The sequence below is a fragment of the Sorex araneus genome, chromosome 4 (genome assembly GCF_027595985.1).
Source record: "Sorex araneus isolate mSorAra2 chromosome 4, mSorAra2.pri, whole genome shotgun sequence".
NCBI lineage: Eukaryota > Metazoa > Chordata > Mammalia > Eulipotyphla > Soricidae > Sorex > Sorex araneus.
In genome coordinates, this window is record NC_073305.1 from 50,076,285 (window position 1) to 50,099,866 (window position 23,582).

Sequence of the window (23,582 nt, forward strand, 5' to 3'; positions counted from 1 at the left end):
GGGTTTAGGCAAAGCCAGGATGAGTAGAGATAATTAGAATGTGTGCCCGAGAGGAAATCAAGTCAGGTTTAGTACCTACATGTCCCTGATCTTGTTGGGATGTTTAGAAAAAGGAATAGAGTGGACTCGAGGGGCATGGAGAGAGAGCCAAGAAGAGGTTTTTGCAAGAGATGAAGGGATATAGACTCGTGATGTTGCAAGATATGAGAAGTAGTTTCTGAAATAACTATTTTGTGTGCAAAACCGGACCATTTTTAATGTTTTGTGCAGCATTATTGATTTTTCCTGATAACTGCAGGCATTACTTTTTGGTAACATTCAGAAACATCAGAGCAATAGCAGTTTTTCTGCTTGGTGTGTAGTGTTCTGTCTGATAAGGAGTTACTTGTATGAAACTGCTGTCAAACCAGTAACTGCACCGATGCATTCATCACTCTTACAGTTGTTGGAAACCTAGGTATATTTCCCCCAAATAACTTTGCCTCCCTGTATGACAAGTACTCTGTCCACCTCAGTGAGAGAACGCTTAGTGTTAACACCCAATGTTGTACAGAGTGGAGATGAGGGAGTCTTCATCAAGCATGGAGAGGATGTGTTATAGGCTTTTAAAAATGTAAACCCATAGGCCTAATGAATCTTCTATATATAGTTGGTTTTCATGCAAAGTCAACAAAACAGACCTTAGTAACTATCCTCTTAATTGTGTTCTTCTTTCTATTTCCCTTGGAATCACTTTTAATGTGTCTTCCTAGGATAAACTCTGGACGCAGGAACTTCTCATTTTTCCTGCTTTCTTATTTTACTTCTTTTAAATCATATGAGAAAGTGCTTTAGCTCAGGATTGTCCGTCTCTCTTTAGCAGATACACAGGTACTGCTCCTTGTAGAGTCTTTCCATCTTTTGTTTAGTGTTTTTCTTTTCAGGCATCCTGATAATTTTTTTCATGTGTATTTTCTCAGTACGGTAATGTTTATGGCAGAACTTAGCTTTTAGACCAACCATCTTATTTGCCTTCTTTAAATGCTCAACCTTCCTTCTTTTCTTTTTGCATCATGGGAATCCAAACAATATCCAAAGTGCTTGCTTTGTAACTCAGTATATTCACTTTGTGTCCTCGTGGCACAAAGGACTGCTATGTAACGGCTATGTAACTGCTCAAGTATCAAGAGGTTTGATTTTTGGATCTAAGAGTCTCATGCACACACGTAGCTCACGACAAAAGGAACATTTCCGAAACATCATTGCATATCATCTCCAACCTTATGGAAGTCAGAATTTTGAATTTAAGAGTTAGGTATTTATGCATAACCAGTTTAAGTTGAAAGTATAGGTTATTTAGGTTGGAATAAGGTGGTAAATCCAGGATTCTTTATAGAGGCATTATTACTGCCATCTGCTACTGCTTATATAAAATCTGCAGACCGTGGCATTGTAGTGAGTGAGAATGAGTGAAAATCTCAAATGTCAGTCTATTTTGGTCCAAATGAGCTTTTGGAGTCTTCTATATACTGGTTCTGTCTCATCTAGTTATTAAGGGAACTTCAGAGATGGAAAAACTGTATTATCTGCCTCAACAAGGTATGCCTTGCATTTGTCCATACAAGGCAACCCTTAAAATATATATCTTCTCTTTTGATCATAAAGGAATATCATAACTTAGGCTCATGACTCTGACACTGATATGGAACAGAATCGGTATCAAGTGACCTGAATCCAAGAAGATCATTCAATAAATATCAAAATGATATTGTCATGAAGTCATTTCACTTATAAGGCAGCACAATAGTTTGAAATTTGAGGACCTGCTGTGTTATAGGAAGCCCTGGTGTTTTATTGTTCCAACTCTCTTGGTGAACTCTGCTTGGTTCCAGTATTTATCTACTATCTATTAGAAGCTTTTGAAATATTTTATTCATGTAGTAATCCCTGCAGAAACCTACTTATTTGGAGTCCCAAGATAAATTTATGTAAAGTACCTGGATTCAGTGGTTCTGATTTCTGCTTTTGCAAGAGCTGACTTATGCTGCAAAAATATTTAAAAGTTCCCTTTATAAAGTGTTGCTGTAGGACAAGCAGTTCCTTACAAGAGACACTATGTTTTCTTCAAAGATAATCTGGTGATCAGATTGTCAGGAAACTAGCCCTAGATTTAGGTTGAACTTTCTATATAATTTTATACTGGAGATTATTTAAGGGGGCAGGGAGATAACACAGTGGGTAAGGCATTTATCTTGCATGAGGATGGTCTGAGTTCAGTTCCCTGCACCCCATATGGTTTCCTGAGCCCTGCCAGGAGTGATCCTTAGCACAGAGCCAGGAGCAAGCCCTGAGAACACCTGGGTATGACCCCAAACAAAACAAAAAGTTGTCTGGGAGTAACTTACTCATACTGTGAATATACATAGGTTTATTGTGGGTAACAGTAGCCCTGCTTTCTATAGCAATGTGATGGAAAAATGGTTAGTTATAAAATAGAAGTTTTCTCATCTCTGTGTTGAAGGAAAGTGCCATGTCCACTAGATTTTATTTTTACTTTTCCCCCTTTGTTTGGGTTTTAAGGATTTCTGCAAAGACTGAGCTGGCTGATGACCCAGTCTTCCTGAAAATCCTTAAAAATTAGGCATTTTGTTTCTAGAAATTTCTATGTATGCTCTGCCAAGTCTTTGCTGTCTTCTGTCTTCTTTCTGATGTTTTTCCATGTAGACTGTATCAGTCTCTCTTGGGACCAGGTATCTCTACCTATTCCCTGTGCTCTGTGTGTGGCCAGTCCTGAGCCTCTGGGTACTTCTCACATATATGAGAAGAATAATATGTACTTCTCACATATTCCCTAATATGCTGAGTATGCCATTGGTTTAGCACTCCAGAGGCTAGTGTTGAGGTGGGCAAGCCTTAGTGTAGCAGGGGTCATAGACCCAGTGGAAGGGTTAGGGCCCAAGAAAACAGAGACACCCCCCCCCGCCCAAAGTTGGACCTCCAAACAATAATAGTGAGTTTTTTGTTGAAATATTGAATGTAATCAAAGTAAAGAGAAAGTAAAGTGAAATTTATCAGCTACACAGGCCGGGTGAGGGGGAGGTTTACTGTGGTTCTTGGTGGTGGAATATATGCACTGGTGAAAGGATGGGTGTTCGAGCATTGTGTAACTGTGACTTAAGCTCGAAAGCTTTATAACTTTCCAGATGGTGATTCAATAAAAAAAATAAAAAATAAATAAAAATTAGAAAACAGAGACCCTTGGTTTCTAGGCCAAAGGTTTCTCTTGTAATCATTTTCTGGCCTCCATAATCTTTCTATGCTTTATGAGACTTTTCTGGCTGTTTTAGACAACTTTTGCCTTTCTTCTGACCCTCTGGTTTTGTCTGACCTTCAAAAGGTCAGGCCTGATTTAATGTTATCCCTGAATCACACGGTACCCCTCTTGTTTAAATATGCTCTGATTTGGGATCTTTAATATTGAAGATTCAAAACGGCTGAGTTTGACTATCTCTTAGAGTACAGTGGCTCCCCGCGACTTCGTGGCGGTGTGACATTTTGAAATACCATCACAAAGCTTGGTTCTCAAGATGTTTGCTCAGCCCAATAAGCCTGGTGATGTTAATTCTCTGGAAGTAAGAGGTGGTGAGCAGTTCTCTTTGTTCCTATTATACAAAGGTTTGGTGGGGGTAGGGCATGTGTGCGTGTGTGTATGTGTATGTCCGTGCGTGCGTGCGTGTGCGTGCGTGCTTGCACACGCGGGCGCACACTCGTGCTTTTTGAAGGACTTTGCAAATAGTAGGATAGGATGAGTTTAGTTTCTTATCCGGTGTTTCTCATTTCTGCCAACATCATCATTCTCCAGGGAAATGGGAACTGTGTTTCTAGACACAGTCCAGCCACATCTTGCCCAGTGATTTGCTGTGAAGACATACAATTGACAAGCTTGGATTTGACTTCTTGGGGTTGACTGTTAGGGTTGACTGGTGAGAACCATGGTTAGCAAATGAACTGTGGTTGTTTCGAGGAATAATACAGTATTAATTTTGTAGCAAGGCAGTGATGTCTCCCAGAAAACACACCAATGGTTACATGTCTGTTGCTTCTGTGCCAAAGGAAGAGAAGGAGTTCGGTGCATTACTGGACCCCTCTGAGCTTCTCTAGGAAAACACAAGATTGTTGGTAAGGATAAAATGCTAAATGGTAACAATAGAGTCTAGTAAGTAATAAGAGCTGCAGGAGTCAATTGTTATTAACCTTAGTGTTATTACTAACGTTACTTACTTGAATTGAAGTAAAAATCTTCCTGTTCAGAAATTCATAGCAATCCACAAGAAAGATATGGGAGAACCCAAACACAGCAGTTTGCATGTGTTGAGGGAGCTGGTGTCATTTCTGGGATGAACACCATCCTTATCTGCAATGTGGAGGCTCTATCAACCATCTACTGTATGGAGTATTAGTCCATGTCATCCTGCCCTCCAGCCTTAACTCAAAGGTGCTATCAATGCAGATAAAGGCTCTGGAGTCATCTCAGCATACTATTGTCTGCCTCCATAATCTCACCATCAGTGAAATTAATATTTGGCTGTGAGGGAAGACAAAAATCTGCAAATTTTCCCTTAGGGAATGTTGGGTTTGATTTCTATTGTGCACCTTCCCTTTTTCTCCCCTCCCCACCAGGTTAAACATTGTTTCAACATGATTCCCCCCCTTATAAAAATGGAATCCTGTTTGATTTAATGGTAATGTTTATAGTGCTAAGGAGAGTTAAGAGTCATTCTGGCATTGAAACTGTCTAAGCCTTTAAATAAATATATTGTTATCTTGAAACTTTCAAACTGAACATAGAATTCACTCAGGGAGCTTATAGAGCCTTGATATATGAGGGAAATCTTATACAGTCTTATAAATTCCTAACCAGTGGCCACTTGCAAATAACAAAATGCAGGCCAAGGACATGCCTTGGCAAATGTCCACGTGAGTGTTAATCAACTTGCTGTTTGAAATAGTGTCCCAATTACAGAAGATTTATTTAGGAAGAATTTGATGTTTTATTTTTATCCCCTTTCTTAATGATAGTGGCAGGCTCCTCGCTCCTTTTTTCCTGTTTACTTCAACCTTCATGCAAGATTCCTGCGGACCATTTTGTGAAATGGTGTTCCCATCAGCTGTTTAGAAATCCCGCATAGCTCCCCAGTGGCTCTGACAGGAAAACCTGATTTCTTTTGTTTTAGGCCACACCAGATGGTGCTCAGGAGCTAAGCCTAGCTCTGCTTTTGGAAGCTACTCCTGGCATTGCTTGGGGGACCATGTGACGCTGGGGATTGCACCTGGGCCTCCACATGCAGAGGAGCATGTGCTCAACCTGCAGAATTCTGATCCTGAGGCTTTGTATCCCAGGCCCTTCTCAGCTTCCCACCATTGATAGGTGGCCCCTACTGTAACATCCCTGCATTATAAAATGAGGTTTTTACCTTCAGGTCTCCAGACAGATGCTGGCCTGTGGTCTTGAAATGGTTAAACCCACCAGTGTCTTGTTATAAACTGGCCAGTCCTCAGATTACTCCACAGGTAGGTACTGGTCTTCTGGTGAAAAGAGGTTGAAAAGCACTGCTGCACACTGGTTAGCCCAGGTTCCCCCCCTAAGTCTTTGCTGATGGCATGTGACCTACGGAAAACCCCTTCTCTATCTCCGCTAAGAGGTTCTCTGGTGCTTTTCTTAGGTTATCTCTGAGTTTTTCAGGAAAGCCTTTTAAAAAACATGTCAGCTGCATGCAAGGCAAGTGCCCTACCCAATGTACCATGTGCCCAGCCCTTAGAGGTCACTCTTTTGGGGGATCCTGTAGTGCTGTCAACAGGGATGTGTGTCTGTTTTGCTGTGTATTGCAACAGGAACCCCAGGTTTTCCATGCCTTCCTCTGACTCTGTGTCTCCTCTGCTGTGGTTGTGGCTGCTCCTGGAGGCTTCTCACTTTTCAGTGCCTGCTTGCATTTGGCACAAACTGACCATACATGAATAGACATTTATGTGAGTGAGGGACAAGCTGTGTTTTCAGGATTCTGAGTGATTGTTGGTCTTCCCAAGTTGAGGCTACTTCCTAAAGGTGCCAAATTCCCCGCCCCTGGGAGCTAGATTATACTGAATGGTATATTCATGAGAATTTCACATTAATGATGTTGTACTCTGTTCCTGAACCCATTACCACTGAAAACAGGATTATATTTTCTTGTTCAGAAGCGCTATAAGAACAGCATCTATACAGTACATTGTTTTCTTCCCTGTGCACTTTCTCAGCAACTCAGTAGGAAAACAATCATGAGCTGTTCTAATTAACAGGACAGAATAAAATTATCAAAGGTAGTTTTCACATGATCTATTGTGCTCTTTTTCGGCCCAGGCTGACACTTGCTAACTCTGCATTTGACCCTGCCTTCATCTACTTGGACTGACTTTTAGGCTATAATAGGCAGGGTCTAGTTATGGCCACTGAAGCAGAAATGCAGATTCAATGAGTAATTATTAAGAACTTTCCAGAATATTAGCTGTTTCAGTTGCTGCCGGGACTAGTGATGGAATAGTCCATTAGACATTTCTGTTCCCAGCAACTCCTGAGAATTGATTCCAATCTGAAGCAGCCAACCGCTTTGATCAATACCATAATTACTCTTATTGATGGATTGTTTTACAATGGTAGCCATCAAGGGAGTCCGTCAGCTCAGGAGGCACCAGAACTGTCCTCTGCAAGCTGTAATGTACCGCAAATATCTGATTCAAATCAACTTACTATTGAGGCCGGGATGACAAGCGTGAAATTAATTGTTCCACTTCATGTAAGACCTGCATTCTTCTTTTGAGAGAGTAATTGGTTGCTGCATGTAGTTTGAGAGCCTTGCCTCTCTGCAATGTTTATGGACTTAGTGTTTTCTCCTACCAGCTATTTTCCCCCTACTCTTATAGGTGTCAGCAGGGTTGTACAGCTGCTGTTCCTGCTGTCGTTGTTTTTCACTGGGTCTTGTCACGTCAGAGAGAATGGTTTCCTTCTGGAAAGGCTGATCACAGCTAGAGAAAATTTCTCCTGGAAAGCTTATTTGTAAAACGAGGTGGGTGTGAGAACCAAAATAACAGCAAGCAGACCTCAGAGCGTTTTGATGACTGCAAAAAAAATGAATCAGACCAATAGACATGGGTTTAGTGTTCTTCCCTGTTGCAATAAACTAAGGGAAAAAATTGTGATCATTTTGCTGAAATATTCAGATTGAAGTTGCTTTCAGGGACCTATAGATAGAAAAATGACCAGGACACTCCTGATAGGAAGCTTAAGACAACCAAGAAAACTAGAAAATGGAAAGAGTCCAATAGTTTCCAGTCATTAAGTCCTTGTCAACAATCTGACAATTACATTAGATAAAATTAAGGCCTCAATAGAACTTCAGAGAAGTATTAAAAATCATTTTTCTAGCAAGTTGAAAAACACAAGTTCATAATTGCTGCAGGGTTGTAGTAGGCGTTTGAAATATTGTAACCTTCATGACTTCAAGAACTTTCTGAGAACTGGTTGATGGATATCCTACTGGAAGTGCAATCTCCTAGAATTTAGGGGTGTTAGAAGCTGCTACTTCCAGGCATGGCAATGCTTTAAAATGAACTGATTAATTAATTTTTTGAGGCCACATGTAACAGTGCTAAGGAGTAGCCTCTGCTTGAGGGACCCTGTGGTGTTGTGTATCAACCTAGGGTCAGTTGTATGCAGGCTAAGTGCCTTAACCCTGTATCTATCTCTCCAGCCTCACACTTTTTTTTTGCTTTATGGGTCACACCTGGCAATACAGAGGGGTTACTCCTGGGTCTGCACTCATGAATCACCCTTGGCGGTGCTTAGAGGACCATATGGGATGCTGGGAAACTAACCCGGGTTGGCTGTGTTCAAGGCAAACACCCTGCCTGTTGTACTATTGCTCCAGCTCCCGCAGCCTCACATTTTTTAATTTATCACTTTTATTATAGTAACTTTGAATAAGATTCTGTGGGAGTTGATTGTGGACAAAGGAATTCTGTGGATAGGTGAATTTAAAGCCAATCAATGTTATTTTGAGCACCTGCTCTATATAAGCACTGCTTAGCTCTTGTGGTTTCCCTCGTAAGTAACACCCTAGTACCCTTAACCATTACTCCTTGTGGAAAGCTTGGGAGGTCAATCAATAATTGTATACTCACATGGATGCTATGTCATAGCATAGTATTTGTGATGGCAGATGACAGAAGTGGTAACTCTATCTGATATTGGAGTGCAAAGACCATAATAGAGTAAGATAGGTCTGACTCCAACCCAACTTATGGGACTTTCTTCACTATTAAACATGGTTTGCCTTAGAGATGTTCTAGTAGCAGAACTTACCTTTCCTGCCATGGAGAGAAATTTTATGCTACACTCTTCATTCCAGAGAGAAGAGGTTATCTGATATACACAAATGAGAATGTTGAGGATGTTTTTAGAGGCAAGTGATTCCATTTCCGCTCAGTCATGTAAATGAAAAAGTATTGATTGTACACTTTCATAACACATGAAAGGACCAGAGACAGAGAATAATAAATGGCCAGGGTGGGGGTATGGTTCAAGAGGTAGAGCATACCCTTAGCATGTTTAAGAGTCTGTTTGATCCCTGGCATTACAGAGCCCCTGAGTGTTGCTAGGTGTTATCCTGGTGCTCCCCTGAGCACTGGACAACCGGCCCAAGCACCAAACTATCATGCCCTTATCAATGAGTTAACATAACTAGGAGTAGCCTATAGCAGCCCAGGGTCCCTGGGTATGGACCCTGTACAAAAGTAATTTTTAAAAATATGAGAAAACACAACTCCGAGAATGATAAAGCCTGACTGGTGCTGGAGAGGAAAGAGTATTTCATATTACTCATCCTTATGCATGTTATACACGTTAGATATAGCAGGTTAGGTGTTAACTCGGGACTCCTTTATGGCACTAACGTGGCTCAGTACAAAATCGATCACTAGTTAACCTGGTTATCCCATATTTGAGCCCTCTTGATCCTTTTGATGTTGGAGTTGTACACACAGTAGCCACAAGGTGCAGAAGACATAAGTCTTGGCTACTGGATCCCATTGAGCCTTAAATGAAGAAACTATTGACTCACACTACGACAATCAGAGCCTTTCTGATCCTCTTTTGGGCCAATAAGAAACTTCCTGCACTTTTCTATGAGGCCAATCAGAGCCTTCTTGCATTTCTCTCCAGGGCCTAGCAAAGCCTTCCTACGTAGAAGCCATTTAGAAAGCCTTTTTTTTGCACATGGCTAAACTGATAAGATGAGAGTCTGGCCTGTTACAGAATCCTATCTGGTCACTGGAATGAGCGTGTATATGAGCAGAGCTGAGAGCACTGATGGAGGAAAATAAACACAGCAGTTGTAGATATAATCCATATTGTGGCGCTTAAATTTTTTAGATTGCCTTATTAAAACTAGCATGTATGTTTAATAGGAAAACAGAACTCGCTAAGAACAAAAAAGACAGCATACTAATTAAATCATGTGGATGAAGATTTTGTTGTTGAGTTCTGGAGCACCAGGTAGGAGTGTTTTGACTGTACAGTGGGATAGAAGAACTCAGGAAGAAAATGGTTGAGCTGAAAGTCTAGCAGCTTTTTTCCAGGATGTATTCCTCTTTGTAGAACTCATTCCCTTGCTCCCCTGTCTCTGGAAACTATCTTAAAGTGACTACATGAATCTCCTTAAGCAACTTTTATGATGACAGCATCATAAATGTATATTATAAGGACTTTATGTGGAGGAAACATGCAAAATTAAAAATCCATTTAGTTAAAACAGAAGACTGCCAATACATTTATGTAGCTACAAAATAGTATCATCTGAGAGGAGAAGGAATTTGCAGCTGTTAAAGCAAAGCACTCCATTCTTGTCACTCAGCTTTTGCAATGCTCAGGGATTTTCACTTGCATCTATGGACCAGCTGCTTTCTGAAATTCTGTAATACATGGGCAGAGTAATCCTAAATAAATATGTCTTCTCCTTTTTGGGCATATGGGATCTTAGTCTAACTTCTTCCAAGAGTTGAACTCAGTAATGGTTGATTAATGTTTGCAAACAATGAATCATCTATTTAGTTAGCTAGTTGAATGGGAGTCTGTACATGTGTCTGTGCAAGAGACACTGAGGATTGAACTGGAGACCTCACCCATCAAGGTAAGTTCTCTACCACTGAGCTGTTTCACTGACCCTTGGATCACTTATTATATAGAACCTGCTGGTGAAAAATTAACATTCCTTCAAACTTTTTATGTGTTTGTGCTGAGAGGACACAGCTTGATCTTTCTTATCCCTGGGACCAGTCACCTGGAATGTAAGATCTTGAACTCCTTCTTGGATAACACATCCCTAGAAAATTTGTCCTCCCTTCAAGCCCCCACATCCCAACTCTCCTACTCATTTTCACCCGTTGACCAACAAGGGCCATGCTGGCATTCTTTTCCTCCTTAAAACAAGTGAACCTTTTTTTTCTTGGGATCTTAATTCTCATGTATTCTCTGTCGTAAATCCTCTTTCTCCACTTTTCTCTACTCATCTTACTCATCTGAGTACCCAGTTTCAGCTCATAGTTCATCTACATAGATCAGGTTATCTGAACACCTTTTCTCAGTCACTAACTCCCTATCATGCAACTTTCCACCATAATTTCCATCCCATTTTTTTGTCTTAAATTCAAACTCATTTCCTACCTGTTTTCTCTTTATACACCAGGCATCATGAGAGAAAGGATGTGGGTTATTCCTCATTATAGTCCTGGCACTTTTCTCTTGGTGTATAATAGTTGCTCATTTATATTTCTAGAAAGTATGATTGAGTAAGTAGTTTGCCCCTCTCTTTAAGCACTGAACTCAAGCCAATAAAACAAATTAGCATCTCCCTCTAGAGGGGCAAGTGGAATGGTACACTTAGTGTGAAAAACTATGAAGTTGGATGTTCTAACTGTTCAATTTAGCTCATAAAACCAGAGGTGCCAACAATGGTTAGGCTCATCTTCTGTTCACACGGAGAGTCTGGTTTCATTTTTTTGGTATCTAATTTTTTACCTATATTTGCTTCCATAGGGAGTAACGGAATTTGTGATTCGATGCTTACTGTTTTCTTCCCTCTGGCATCAGGAAACCCCATTTTAGGATGGCTCTGTTCATAGAGGAACCCTGTGAGCCTGACAGAGGTATTAGCACACGCTGGTGCTCAAGGCCTGGGAATGAAAGATGAGGGAAGCTCTTAAGAAAGGCCCTTATCATGCCTGCTTTGATCCCACGATGTATGACAACAAAACTTTAAAAGAACACGAACTTGTTCAGCTGAATTCATTCAGCTCTTCTTTTATAGGGGTTGAAAGAAATGTGAACTCTTTCTTAGGATATTATTATTAGTTTTCCATTATTGTGGGGACCTCATGAGGGAGGAGGCATGCAACCCTGGGAATCTAACCCAGAGCTTCACACCTGTATTACATGTCTCTGCCACTTGAGCTGTGCCCCGAATCCCTTTCTCATTGTAGTCCAGGCAGTCAGAGTCAGAGAGAATCAGTCTTGTGTTCTAACCATGCTGAGTCTTAGATTCTGGCCCCAGAGAAGGAAAGTTGGGGACATGGTCCCAAAACATATATGTAGTTTCAGGGCCAACATTTTTTTTTTCTTTTTTGGGTCACACCCGGCGATGCACAGGGGTCACTCCTGGCTCTGCACTCAGGAATCACCCCTGGCGGTGCTCAGAGGACCATATGGGATGCTGGGAATTGAACCCGGGTCAGCTGTGTGCAATGCAAACGCCCTACCCGCTGAGCTATTGCTCCAGCCCCTCAGGGCCAACATTTGTGAAATGTCCTGAGCATGTCTAAAATGTCCCACGGGCATTGTACAGATCATTCATGGTGTTCGAATATGACATTTCCTGATAAATCAGTCAAGGAGCGGGGCTCTTTTCAGCCTTATGGGATCTCCTTGTCGACTGTGACCTCAGTCAAGGAGAGGTGAAGGGGACCTAGAGGGTTGGGAGAAGGAGTTTCGATTTTTGCTGCTGCTCCCTAAGGAATTCTTCTATATTTCACTTTAGCATGTTCTCAGAAATCCGTGACAGTCTGTGTAATTGCTGGACCCACATAAATCTATAGCAGTGATGGGTAGAATTTGCTGACGTGTTTGCTTCAGCCTGCAAGACTTGGTAGACCATGCCTGCATGTCCTGTCACAATCTCAGCCCTGGGTGGACCAGGCAGGGAAGCTATTCATTGCATCTCGAAGGTCATAGATAATAAAAGGAGCAACCATTTGGGTAGAAAGCATTTCAAAGAGGGAAAACTGGAAAAGACAACAGAAAACACTGTCTTCACTGGTGGGACAGGATAGGAAAGGGTACAGCCAAGACTGGACATTTATTTATTTATCCATATCACAAATCACTATTATTTTTACATACCAATTAAAGCCCTGACTGACCAGAGATCATTGCTCTTAGTTTGAAAGTTACATAATTAAATGTTGTCATGTTTTCACATCAGATACTGAAAAACAGAAGACCTTATCAAAATGCTTAGATTTTGAATTTCTTCCTTTTAAATGTCTGCTTGGTTTCAAGGTAGTGTTTGGTCTACAGGACCTGCAGAGACCCCTGGATACCGGATCTCACAGGGTTTCTTGCCAGGAAGAACATTTTGGGAAGAGTGTGTAGCCAGGAAGAAGGTGTAGCTGGAGTAATTAGCCAGCAGTCATGGTGTTTTGTGTTCTATTTGTTTTTTAATTTATTTGCTTATTTATTTATTGTAATGGATCCCCGTGAGGTACAGTTACAGACTTACAAACTTTTGTGGTTACGTTTCAGTCATACAATGTTTGAGTACCCATCCCTCCACTAGTGCCCATTCTCCACCACCAGTGATCCCAATTTGCCTCCTCCCAACCCCACCTCATCCTCCCCACCCCACCCCGCTTCTGTAGCAGGGCATTCCCTTTTGCGCTCTCTCTCTCTCTCTCTCTCTCTCTCTCTCTCTCTCTCTCATTTTGGGTGTTGTGGTTTGCAATAGAGGTATTGAGTGGCCATCATGTTCAGTCTATAGTCTATTTTCAAAAAGCATCTCCCATCCCAAGTGGGCCTCCAAATACCCTTTACTTGGTGGTCTCTTCTCTATCTGAGCACCCTTTCCCCCCAAGCATGTGAGGCTGGCTTTCAAGCCATGGAACACTCCTGCTGGTGCTTCTCTCTACTATTCTTGGATGTTAGTCTCCCACTGTTACTTTATATTCCACAGATGAGTGCGATCTTTCTATGTCTGTCCCTCTCTTTCTGACTCTTTTACTTAACATGATACTTTCCATGTTGATCCACTTATATGCAAATTTCATAACTTCATCTTTTCTAAGAGCTGCATAGTATTCAATTGTGTAGATGTACCAAAATTTCTTTAACCAGTCATCTGTTTTCTTTTTTTTTTAATTTTTTAAATTTTTTTTATTAGTTTATTTTTAATTAGAGAGTCATCGTGAGGGTACAGTTACAGATCCATACATCTTTGTGCTCATGCTTCCCCCATACAAAGTTCAATAACCCATCCCTTCACCAGTGCCCATTCTCCACCACCCGTAAACCCAACATCCCTCCCCCCCTCCCCAGTCCCGTCTCCCCCCACCCCACCCTGCCACTATGGCAGGGAATTCCCTTTTGTTCTCTCTCTCAACCAGTCATCTGTTTTCGGGCACTCGGGATTTTTCCAGATTCTGGCTATTATAAACAGTGCTGCAATGGACATACAAGTGCAGATGTCATTCCGGCTATACGTTTTTTGCCTCTCTAGGATATATTCCCAGGTGTATTGTATTTTTGCTTTCACTTAAAATACACATTTTAAAAGTTTGTTTTAAAATTGTATTGATGATTTGAGAAAAGAATTCAACACACGTGTTACTTAATTGGCACATTACGAGTAAAAGCTTAGCCCCTTAAACATCCGTTTGTCCAAACAAACACTGCCCAGTGACAGTTTGGCTCTGCAGAGAATTGTTTTTTTGTTTTGTTTTGTTTTGTTTTGTTTTTGCTTTTGGGGTCACACCCGGCGTTGCACAGGGGTTACTCCTGGCACTGCACTCAGGAATTACTCCTGGCAGTGCTCGGGGGACCATATGGGATGCTGGGGATCGAACCCAGGTTGGCCTCTTGCATGGCTAATGCCCTACCTGCTGTACTATAGCTCCAGCCCCTCTGCAGAGAATTTTTGTTATGTTTTTCACTGTGTGTACTCCCATCAAAAACTGCTTTTTTCTCTTTATGGAAAACAAAACACATACAATGCATATCTCATTGAACAACTTGCTTTCCCCCGTCCCTCTTTGCTTTATATTTTTTACATTTGCTCTTATTGATATCTGGAAATGTGGTTGGTTATTTTTAAAGACGGAAAGTTGCTGATTACTCATATTTTTTTTTTGGCATGTGTGTAAAATTGTACCTTACTCTCTACTGACTCACTGTAGTAAAACAGAGATAGCTTGTATGCTTTGAGTGTTTAATTTTTTTTGTTATTATAATAATGTGGATTATTTTCTTTTATTTGGGATTACCTTATTATCATACTGAGAGCTCCTTGGTGGGAAAACTGCTGTACATAAAAAGGAAGTTGAGGAATCAGAAGATAAGTTAGTTGGCCTAAGGTCACAAAGCTAGGGAGTGAGGCCAAGACGAAGCCAGAGTACAATGCTAGAACTTGAGATTTTTGTTTGCTTTCTTAAGCACTTATGGCTTCTGGAATTTTAGATGCAAAATGAAACCTGAAGGGCAGAGGTAACTGAGGGATCCAGTAGCTGTTTTTTTGTGTTTATTGATGCACTAATTCAGAAAATCCTGACTGAGCACCTTCAACATTTTGAATTCTGGGTCAGTATCCAGCAGCATAGCCAAGAGACAAACACAGCTTGGCTTTTTGATGCTCAGAGCAAGTGAGGATAGTGCTAAGTGATGACCAGTGATGGCATGTGTGGAGTCTATACGAGGAAGGGTGGGAATATACTACTCTGGTTATATATATTGTCATACCCCGTGTTTTGATTTGCCTCATTCTCTTGCCTGTTCAATGACATTTTAAAAATGACATTATTAATGTGGACCCACTCACCTAATTAGAGGAAAACAGCCTTTCGCTTGTGACACCATTGCCTTCTGTGTTACGTTTATACAAGCAAAAGGAAACAAACCAGCAGATTGATCTAGATGCTGGTGTTTTATCTCTCCTTGCTGTCCAGCCACAATATGACAGATTTGCTATTCATCCGGCTCAATCAGAATTAGCATAATCAGATCTGGTGCCCACCCAGATGTGGTAGGAGATGTCCCCAACTGATTACAAAGATTGCTGCCAGGCATTTTGGGAAGCAGTCCCTTCCTGTCCTGGTATTACTTCAGTGAGTCGATTTCTCTGCTCTTGGGTTGAAGATGAAGTAAAGGAAAGGTACTCCTGTTTAATGTGTCTTGTGTAATGATGAAACATAATCACAGTGCCTGTGATTCTTTTCTTCTTGAAAAATCAGGAGCACAGTGATGGACAGAAGGAAGTATAAGCCACTTAACTTTGAACTGTAAGAAGCATTAATTGGCTCGGAGGCTAAGATGAAGGAGTGTGCTCATCTCTCTCTCTCTCTCTCTCTCTCTCTCTCTCTCTCTCTCTCTCTCTTCTCCAAAAAGGAGAGATTTGAAATAAATTCTTTTTAGGCTAGAGAGGTTTAAAGCAGATGCCCCCAAATTTACTTGGCTTAATGCCCACATTATTAGAAAAATAATTACTCAGTGCCCTCCCAGCCTACCACTTCCCTGGAAATCTACCTTTTTTGTATGGGAACAAACAAAAAGCATTCTCTGATTGCACCTGAGGCTACCCCCCGATACTCCCACCCTCCATAGAACCAACATAGATCTTTGGGTGGCAAAATCACCACTTTGGTAAAGGCTGGTTCAGTGGTTTGGTGTCATCTTTTTCATTAACTTCTTTCTTTGCTATCAACAATGAATTGAACTAGAAACCCACAGGTGATGTGAGCAGTTCATTTATTTTGTAATAGATTCAATGTGCTTTGTGAATTTGTACACCAAGCCTGCCATGAGAGGTATGAGAATGCTTATTAATTAACTTTGAAGACATTGGGCAAATTAAATTAGGGTCATCCACTTTTTAGTGCATTGAAATAAAACTATCAAGTTTTGTTAAGGACCACATTTTTTATTAAAGACCACATTTTTTCGATATGTTGTTGTCAATGTCTTTCTTGTGTTGGTATGCACTTGAAAAACAATGGTATTTGTGTGTGTGTTTTCTTTTTTCCCTTAGAGAAGAAAGCATACTTTCCCTCTTGGGTTAGAAGCCACTTGTACTTTGAGGAGGTTTTAATTTCAGATTGACCGAAAGCCTTTTGAGGTTCAAGTTTAGTTTGTTCTGAGTGAAAAAATAAAAAAGCAGTTTCCCAGTTCAAAGAGGGGGGAAAATGAAAAGACATAAAATACTCAAAAGCTTTCCTGGATATCAAATAGCTCTCAGAGAAAGCATTTGATGAATGAAGGACACAGGAATTAGAAAAATATGGGCCACTTGAAATGTATAACCATATTCAAAAGCAGTGGAAAAATTCTTAGGTCTAGAGAATTGGGACTAAAATTAGTGACTCTTGGAAAATTTTGGTTCTTGCCAAACCCAGAAATGGTTCAGTTTGGCTCAAACCTTATAGAAATGAAAAATCCTTTAGCCATCTCCATGAACACGAGAGATGGTGGAACATGAGGTCTCTGTCATGTTTCTTTTAATTGGAATTGGATAGCTTGCTAAGCTGCCGTCAATAATAAATTTACTGATAGTTTTCTGGCTATTATTCCAGATAACTGAAGTGGAAAATAAAATTGAGAGAGAGGAGATGGGATATCAAGGGGTTCTCTAAACTTTGCTAAGAGCACCATTTCCTGAATTCGTGTTTTGGATTTTGGAGGTTAATGTTGCCTGAAGTTAACTCTGCCTTTTAGTGAGAGGTATTGGGTTATAGTCACGGAAAACAGAGGACTCTGTTGTTGCATTGCTAGCTCTTTGGCAACGTAAGTTTCTAGGGTCCAATAAAATGTTTCACTCTTGCACATCACAGGGCATCCCCAGCAGTTCATTTGCCATTAGGGCCTCCCTTCTCCCCTACGGGCCTCTTATATAAAACTAATATTTGCTGAAGGAGTAAGTGGGTGATTGAATGAATGGATGATTGCAGTAATTGCCTTGTCAGTGCTGAAAGGAGCAGAATTCAAGGCTGAAAGGTGGGATGTTGGCAGAATCAGGGGAGAATCAGAATTCTACCTTGGATTTCAATATTGGAAGAGCCTTCACTTGCAAAAGGCAAGGTGTCTCAGTGTAAGTCATACAGCCAGCCCAGACTTTTTTGCTAGGGCTTAGTTACCAAGGCCTACCCCTGGTTTACTCCACTGGCATGCTTGTGGCCCTTGGCACCTTGGCATTTGGGCACCTTCAATGAGCAGAAGCATGGGCACATGTAAGTGGTTGATGAGAGCAGGCAGAACAGGCCCTTGTAAGAAAAACATGGAGACAGTCTAGAAGTTTCTTTTTGTAGCACCACTGTTCAATTCTTTACCGAATTTCTCTTAGGTTTGTCCTGAGCAGGGACCACAGACACTTGACATCTTAATAGTTTGTATTCATTTTACTGCCTATGAAAGAAGTGTGTGTGCGTATGTGTGTGTGTGTGTGTGTGTGTGTGTAGGTAGGTAGGTAGGTAGGTAGGTAGGTAGGTAGGTAGGCAGGAGAATTTAACAGAACCATGATGTTTCATTCAGCTTAAAGGTGAGGCTAAAGATAGTAAGATAAAAGGTGAGTTTATTAAGAAACAAATATCTCGAATGGCACTCTGACATTCCCAGTGTGACTGTATCACTAAAACAATAGAATTTTGGAGAAATGTCCTTTGCCCACTGACTCAGAAGCAATTGTATTTTTTACTTTATATGGTTTGTGTTTTGCAAAACAATGATGATTTTTCTATATCCAGCCTCCAAAAATAACCTTCCATATTGACAACATCTTGCTGTGGAGAGAGGAGATAGGCAGGCACCCAGATCTGGGTTATTCCATCCAACTTAGATGACCTGCTTAGATGTTTTTAAGGGGTTTATTAGTTTCCCTGGGAGTCCAGGGAGGAGCCTCTACTCATATCCCTGGGAACAAAAGCTTGGCAACGTTTAGAAATGTGGCTGGGATATAGGGGCTATTCAAAATTAAGTTCTAAAAACAGAATGAAAAGTGTCCTTTCTGAACCAGATAAAGTGGAGTCACCCGAATTGGGGCCAGCAACACCGGGGAGCCGGAAGGTGGAGGTGCAGCCAGCACACCTTCTCCAGATGGAGCCCTGGTGACACTGAGCAGCAACTAACATGGCTCCGGGATTCGGGACTGGGACACATCTGAGCTGCGCGGGCAATAACGCGGCCACGTGACCTTTTCTAAAACCTGAAAACATACCATCTTTTAATGGAAAACTAATTATCAAATGATTCCTTAGTAGGGTTATCTTGTTTGGGGGTATAACTCCCACAACAATAGTGAGTTCTGTGTTGAAATATGGAACGTAATCAAGGTGAAGAGAAAAATGAAGTGAAATTCATCAGTTATACAGTTGGGGTGGGGGCGGGGGGTATACCAGGGATCTTGGTGGTGGAATATGGGCACTGGTGAAGGGATAGTGTTAGAATACGGCATAACTGAGACATAAACCTGAGAACATTGTAACTTTCCACATGGTGATAAAATAAAAAACAAACAAACAAACAAACAAAAAAAGTGGAGTCACTATGGTGTAAGGCCTCACCCCATTGAATGGGAGCCTGGAATAATTTGTTGATTTTTATACTGAAGGCTGTTATTCAAGGGGAAAACACTTAGTCCTTGACTAACTCAACCTTAGAAGATGCATCCTAACTGGGACATTAGGAAATGACATTTTGGTGGCAGTATGATAGTATATTGTCAGTCAATGGATATGAGCCTTTTCACACCTGCAGTCATAGACCTGTCATGAAACCCCCTGTTTTAAGTCACCGTGCCAGCCTCTGCTCTGACTTGTTTTTTTCCATCAAGTATAACTTAAACACATACAATTTTCATGGGCATGCAATTCATTGGTATAAATGATACCTGGATTTATGTTAACAGCACAAAAAGGTTTCAGTCTGGGAACAAGGTGGGTTTGAGGAGGTATTTTTATAATGTTTAAGATATAAATCTCTTCGGTTGCTCCACTTTAGAAGCGATAAAATGAAAAGAAGGAAAAGGAAAGAAGTTAATGGTCTGAAACCTAGGGTTGGTATGTGTTTATACTCAGAACACTGTGCTGGCCTTGGAAATTGGGAGATATTAATATTCTGAGCCATGGTGGAAAATTGGGGGAAGAAGTTTTAAAAAAAAGCTTATATGAAAAAAATTTAGTACAAAAGAAGCTGTTAGTTATGTCTGTTCTTGGTGGGTAGCCTCTGTGGAGTGGCCTCTTGGGCTCACCCCACCTCTGCTAATTGCCTGTCAGTGATGTGCCTCATTGCCCTTTGCCCTCCCTCCAGTGGCCCTGTGGATTTGGGACATTTTCTGGTCACCATGTTATATCTTAGATAACTGATGTTTGGTGAGGTCTAAAAAGCTTGTCTTGAGCCCCTCAGCTGCTGAATAAAATAGTTGACACTGGAACCCAGACCTCTCCTTGGGTCCCAAGATAGTCTCTGGGATTGTACCTTAGGATACAGGGAGTATAACACCTGGGAACTGTCCCCTGGGTGTCGAGGTTCTAAAACTGATTTTTATTTCATGAACTTGATGAATGACATTTACAATGGCATTACATACTTAGAAAAGTGCCTCCCACATGAGGAAAGAGATCAATCAATACATGGTATTTATTGTGTTGTCTTTGTTCAGAGTAATGAAATTAGTATTAATCACATTTTAGTCCTGCAGAAGAGTCTAGTTCTATCTTTGCTCAACTCTAAGCAGCTAATTTTGAGACTGGGAATTATTATAAGTGAACTCCATTTAATTCAGACCTTATATCTTGAGCTTGAAAGTGGTTCAGAAACAGCCTTTTCTCCCTATATTTAGCATTCTCTCAAAATGCTAAATACATGTGCCATGGATTCAATTGTTAAAACAACCTTTAGGAAAGTTAGCCATGTGCAAAGTTTGCTCATCTGAATGAGAAAAATTTCTTTTTATCCATCTTGTTTACCTTCCACTTTGGAAATTGGCTTTTGTTACCATATACTCCTTGCATATTTAACAATAAAACTTAGAAATCCTGAATAGTGAATGCTGCAGGAATTAATTGGCTTGGGCCAGTCATTACCGTGATGTTTTTCCTGAGCTTACCCCATCAGTCACTTCCTACCATTGCCACCACTAACAAGATGTTGACAGTCCTCATTCCTCAAACATGACTTTGCCAACGAACCACAGAAGGCAAGTTACAGCTGCCAACTGGATTGGCTTTGGATTCCTGCATAACAATTTACCATAAATCGAGTGGCAACTGTGCCTGTTCACTCTCTCCCAGTCCTGCAGGTCAGCAGTCCTGTTGGGCTCTGTGGGTTCTGAGCTTGTGCCTCCCAGATGGAAGTTAGGGTGCTCTCAGGGTCAGATGGCCATCTGGAGGCTTTGCGGGAAGATTGTTCTTCCCCATCATTCAGATTGTTAGCTGGACTGAGTACTTCCCTATTGTGGGGCTGAGGTCTCTCTTTATTGGCTGCTGTTCTGCCCAGGATAATTCTTTAAAAAACCAAACAAACAACTGCAACAAAAACAAGCTTAAGGCCACTTTTTTTCTCCAAACACAGCAATAGTGCTTCAAGGGTCTCAAGACTTGCATCTCTCAGGACTTCCTTTTTGTCAACAGTTGGCAAAGTTCCTTGCTTTGGAAAGATTTCAGCTGGTTCTTGAGCAGTGCAGAGTTTAAGGTCATTGGCCCCTATATTGCCACAAATCCACGTATAACTTTAGATTCCCTCAACTTGTAATTACTAGTGGCCTGGTGTTGACCGGAAACCTCTAGCAGAAGCATGGAGGGTTGATTAGCACATAATTTTTTGTTTATGTTATTGTATGTTTTATATATTATACACTGTTTTCTTTACTGTCCTTACTTCTCTTTGTTGGGTTGAGATGAATGGATGGAGGTCATATTTATGCTTGTATATTTGGTTGTGGGGGTTCTTAGGGGCTGCAGACATTTTTGGTTGTGAAATTTTCCAGAAGTTTTGCACTCATTGAGGTGCCAGGTTCCCAGTGGCCATGCTATCACTGGGATTATATTCATTATATGGGGCAGTACGGGGGATGGAACACATGACCTCAATCTTGCAGGCAGGTCCTGTATTGTACTCATGTGATACAGTAAGCTAGAGAACAGGAAATGTCAGGAAAATCATAAGCAAAAACTCATTCATGATACTGATTTATACACTACTTATTTTTATCTGTGTTTATGTCATTGATTTAGTAGAAACCTGCACAGTTCAAACCTGTGCTGTACAGTGGCCTGCTGTATTTAATTTAATGTGTTGTTTTCCATAAAAGGAGGACGAGTGAACAGGAGACACTAGAGAAAAGCAGAGGGCTGCATCTCATTTGCATGTTAGAAGCAATTATTTCTAAACCACAGCTGGTGGTAATGGAATGACAATAAATAGGAATTAGGATATGAAGGTTCAAGTCTCAGTTCTGGGACCCTGTGTCTGGGGAGCTGTGGGCAAGTTCTCTGGCCTTGATTCACCATCTATAAAATGAGCCAGTTGTGCTCCTAGGGTCGGTTTGATTTTTTTCTCTTTCCTCTTATTCCCATGTTCTGACATTCTCATTTTGCCTTTCCCTGGCAGACATTGCTAATGAACCATATTTCTCTTTCCCACCGAGCCTGGAAGTCATCCTAGCATCCTTTTGACATGGCCCTCCAGGAAGTCACCAGCACCAGCCACTGAAGCTGGCACTGCAGCTGCAACCTGCGTGCCTCCAGCCCTCGGAGGACCCATTTCATCCTCCCTTGGCCAAACTGCAGACAGCCAGAGAAGAGCCAGTTGGCCTTTGCTGGGCTTGTCATACAGACAACTGGGGAGCAGGCTCATTTTTCAAACCACAAATTGAGGTGTGCCAGAAAAGTTACTTTCCTTCTCTCTAACTGAACTTCAACTCAAGGTTGAGCCCTTATTTTACTGTAGCACTAGAATGGAAACCCAGAATGAATGGTGCACTTTCTCTGGCTCAACTTGGTGTTGTCCCAAGAGCCAAGGACACGCAGTGAACACAATCATAGGCATGGAGGAGGAGCTGCTGTGACTTTGAAGGCACCTCCCCATAAAAGCACCCGTGGTCTCTGATTTTGTTCAGAAGAGGGTAGGTCCACCAAGGAACCCCCTAGAACTCGGGAATGGACTCGTTATTTTCTTTCTATGGCAATACCCTCTATAGCAAACACCCTGGGCAATTCTCCAGGGCTTCTTTCATCTCTGCAGTGGCCAAGGAACTAGAAGTTGCCATTTTTTTCCCCAACAGAGCTTCCTATCCCCTAGGTAGGAAAGAGATATGGAAAGTCCTTGGGTCATTTAAATGTGTTGATCTGGATGTGACCCATAACTTCCCATGTCCACAGGCCAGGGCTGGAGAGCTACTCCTCCACCTACAAGGAAGGCTGGACAATGTGTCACCTGGCACACGGATGCCTGGTGGGGCAGCGTCCTGAGGCCACCGACCTCAGGAGGCGAGAGAGGGCCGCGGGCTTCTTATTCATTTTATGAATACACACCAGTTGATACCATGATGCGTGATTAATGTGGAGTTACTTCTATCGTTTTGCATCTTACCTGCTGGTCTCAAGCAGGGTTTGGCTCTCCTCCTGCTGTGTTTTCCAGCTGCTCTTGGTCCATGAGGGATGTTCTGTGTTAGGCAATATGTTCAGGCTGTTCTCAGCCCAGGAGGGATGCTTATGTTCAGGTTCTGAGTTCAGGCCGCTCTAGTCTGGTTGGTGCTCTTGTTTTTCCTGTGTCACTCTGGCCAGGGAAGCGCTGGCCTTTCTGCATTCTGTTACATGGACCACGTGTTGATGTGTCTGCTTTCTTGACAACATGGTCTCTTGGTCCTTGAAACCAGGCTGATTTTGAGGTCTGTGCTATTCCTGGGGAGTCTGGGTCTACTGGGAAAACTGGCCAGAGGGCTGAGATTGTGACCCTTTGCGTTTTGGCTCAGAGCCCTGCTATAACAATGATCACTTCTTTTTTTATAATTAATTAATTAACTAATTAATTAATTAATGATCACTGCTAAGATCCTACGAGGCTCCCACGGCACCTGAAAGGAGAACCTGTCGCCATTTTACAGAAGCTCACGGCTGTTCAGAACATTCTGGGTATTTCTTGAATTATGTCTGATAAAACATCAGAGTTTCTAGGTATGATAGAGTAAAGTGATAAATTTCCTCTTTTAGCAAAAACAAATGTGGGTTGCAGGAGCAGGGGCTGTGCTGGGACAACACATGGCACA

The 23,582-nt window shown here is 41.5% G+C and overlaps 1 protein-coding gene and 1 pseudogene across 2 annotated transcripts in view; one reads left to right on the forward strand and one right to left on the reverse strand.

Annotated features, from left to right (window-relative positions):
• The window catches only part of CACNA2D3 (calcium voltage-gated channel auxiliary subunit alpha2delta 3), a 999,345-nt gene that overhangs the window by 144,983 nt on the left and 830,780 nt on the right, over positions 1-23,582 (forward strand). The window lies entirely within an intron of this gene.
• Positions 382-23,582, reverse strand: part of LOC129404199 (ribosome biogenesis protein NSA2 homolog) — a 39,815-nt pseudogene continuing 16,614 nt past the window's right edge.